Genomic DNA, 3,370 nt, shown 5'->3' on the forward strand with positions numbered 1-3,370 from the left:
ATCAGAGCACAGCCAAACCCCCAACCAATCAGAACACACCTCCAACCAATCAGAACACAGCCAAGCTCCCACCCAATCAGTTCACACCCCCACTGGCAGTTAAAAGGAAGAAACAGCTGCAATCACACACATTGCTCCTAGAAGCATGAAACCGAAAACACCAGCCTGAAGATGACGAATGAGACTTCATCGAAACGTTGCCAAGACACCTCCAATTTTACGCGGGAGAAAACCTGAATAACCAAAGACCTACATACAAACACCCGCGAAACCCTCAGAAATATATATATCTTATATATCTTATATATGTATAAGATGTTAGATGTTTATGCTAGCCCTGCTTGTTGAAACAGAAAGATCTTCAGGGCACGTCGGAAAGTGCGAAGATCTGGGATTATTTGTATTCCAGGGGGTATTTTGTTCCAAAGAGTAGGTGCCCCCACAGAGAAGGCTCTCTCCCTTGGAACTACTAGACGACATTGTTTTAATGATGGTACTATGAGTAGGCCTACTCTGTGAGAGCGTATTGGTTGGTGGGAGGTTATCGGTTGGTGGTCTCATAAGTACTGAGGTCCTAAGCCATGGAGCACTTTAAAGGTAAGAACCAACACCTTGAAGCGCACTTGGAAGGCCACCAGAAGCCAGTGCACCTTACGTAGAAGAGGTGTTACATGTGAGCACCATGTTGCTCCCATAATTACTCGCGCGGCTGCATTCTGGACCAGTTGGAGCTTCCAGGTGCACTTCAAGGGGAGACCCATGTAGAGAGCATTGCAGTAGTCAAGTTGGGAAATGATGGGGACTTGAGTGACTGTGTGTAATGAGTCCTGGTCTAGAAAGGGACGCAATTGGCGAATCAGGCGAACCTGATAGAAAACTCCTCTGGCCACAGCTGTTATATGATCTTCTAACGACAGTTGTGCATCCAGGAGGATGCCTAAATTGCGAGATTTCTCTGCGGGGGTCAATGACTCGTCCCCAATAGTTAGTGATGGGACTAACTGGCTGTACTGGGACACCGGCAGCCACAGCCACTCAGTCTTGGAAAGGTTGAGTCGAAGCCTGTTTCTCCCCATCCGGACTCGTACGGCCTCAAGGCACCGGGACATCACTTCAAGGGCATCATTGGGGTGGTTTGTGGTGGAGATGTACAGCTGAGTGTCCTCAGCATACAGATGACATCACACCCCAAAACCACGGATGATCTCTCCCAACGGCTTCACATAAATGTTGAACAGGAGAGGCGAGAGGACCGACCCCTGTGGCACCCTGCAAGTAAGGGGCCTCGAGGTCGATCTCTGTCTACCTGTCAACACTGACTGCGACCTGTCAGAGAGGTAGGACGAGAACCACCGTAATACGGTGCCTCCCAATCCCAGCCCCTCCAACCGGTGCAGCATGATACCATGATCAATGGTATCAAAAGCCGCTGAGAGATCTAATAGGACCAGGATAGAGGAACTTCCCTTATCCCGAGCCCTCCAGAGATCTATGGGAGCTGTCGTGCCACCACACTTTTGACAACCTTCGCTAAAAAGCGAAGGTTGGAGACTGGATGGTAGTTTGCTAAAACAGCCAGATCCAGAGAGGGCTTCTTAAGGAGGGGTCTCACCACCACCTCTTTCAAGGCGGGAGGTAAGAATCCCTCACTCAGAGAAGCGTTAATAATTCTCTGGAGCCAGCTACGTGTAACCTCCCAGGTAGCCAGCACTACCCAGGAAGAGCACGGGTCCAATAAACATGTGGTCGCATTCAGCTTCCCCAGTAACCTGTCCACGTCCTCAGGAGTCACAGTATCAAACTCATCCCAGATAATGTCCTCAAGATCTGCCCTCGTCATTTCATCCGAATTAACCCAGTTAGAGTCCAAGCCTTCTCGAATCTGAGCGATTTTATCATGCAGATATTGTGCAAAATCCTCAGCTCGTCCTTGCAGAGGGTCTTCCTGGGCTCTTAGCTGGAGCAGAGAGCGGATAACCCTAAACAAGGCAACTGGGCGATTATCTGCCGATGCAATAAGAGCGGAAAAATAGTTACATTTTGCCGCTTTTATCACCACTAAGTAGGTCTTAATATAAGATCTCACTAGTGTTCGATCGGATTCAGAACGGCTGGTCCTCCAACTGCTCTCTAGGCATCTTTTCCGGCATTTCATCCCACTCAGCTCATCAGAGAACCAAGGAGCTGGATAGGTTCAACGCCGGGTCAGAGGCCGCAAAGGCACAACCCGATCTAAAGCACCAGCGGCCATCCTATCCCAGGACGCCACTAGGTCTTTAGCCGAGTCATGAGCCAAGGTCTCAGGAAATGGCCCAAGCTCCATCCGGAACCTATAAGGATCCATCAGATGCCTGGGGCGGAACCATTTAATTGATTCCGCCTCCCTGCAGTGGGTTGTAGTGGTCAGAAGGTCAAGCTTAAGGAGAGAATGGTCTGACTATGACAAGGGTTGGATGACTATATCCCCTATATCTAGACCATTCAGCCACTGGTCAGAGATAAAGATCAAATCCAAAGTGTGTCCCCCCCATGTGAGTAGGGCCATGAACTATTTGTGTCAGGTCCATGGCCGTCATGGAAGCCATAAACTCCTGAGCCCCTTCAGACGTTTCACCAACGGATGGCAGATTGAAATCTCCCATAACCAGTAGCTTAGGAGTCTCAACTGCCACCTCGGCTATTACGTTGAGGAGCTCAGGCAGGGCTGCTGATACGTGGCAGGGAGCCAGGTATGCAATCAACAGGCCCATCTGTAACCCATAACCCCACTTCATGAGGAGGGACTCTCATCCGGTTGTCTGAGGGACAGTGCCTTCCCTAGGGTCAAGACCTTCCTTTATAATGACCGCCACCCCTCCACCCCTGCCCTGAGTCCTTGGCTGATGGAATGTGCAGAAACCTGGTGGGCACATTTCTACGAGGGGGACCCCCCCTTCATTGCCCAACCAGGTCTCTGTAATACCTGCCAGGTCCGCTTTCCCCTCCTGAATTAGGTCACAAATGAGAAGGGCTTTGTTAGCCGCGGACCTGGCATTGCATAACATCAGCCTAAGACTCAGGCTCTGAGACCTTGAGCAACCCAAAAAATGAGAAGAGCTTTGGAGGTGGGAGCACGCCACCGCTTGAAGATAGTGGGTGCGTACCCCCCTGACATGATGTGGCCTCCTCTCCCACCATATCTGCCCCTCCCAACCATAACCTTGATGGAACAGCCCATTTCCATGCCAGTATTAAGTCTGCCTATTCCCAGTTCCGAGTTTCCTATGATGTAATTTTGTGTTGACTTTGGCTTCACTTTTGGAAAACTATTTATTAATCCCTCCCTCTGTGGATTGCCCCCCAAATCCACATGATCCACCCTGTTTATACC

At 50.1% G+C, this 3,370-nt stretch overlaps 1 pseudogene; it reads right to left on the reverse strand.

Moving 5' to 3' along the window:
• Window positions 1–1,489: 1,489 nt before the first annotated feature.
• LOC148113448 (uncharacterized) lies at window positions 1,490–3,044 on the reverse strand (annotated as a pseudogene).
• Between the last annotated feature and the right edge of the window lie 326 nt (window positions 3,045–3,370).

The sequence above is a fragment of the Pantherophis guttatus genome, chromosome 5, assembly GCF_059756535.1.
Source record: "Pantherophis guttatus breed Tessera chromosome 5, ASM5975653v1, whole genome shotgun sequence".
Classification (NCBI taxonomy): Eukaryota; Metazoa; Chordata; class Lepidosauria; order Squamata; family Colubridae; genus Pantherophis; species Pantherophis guttatus.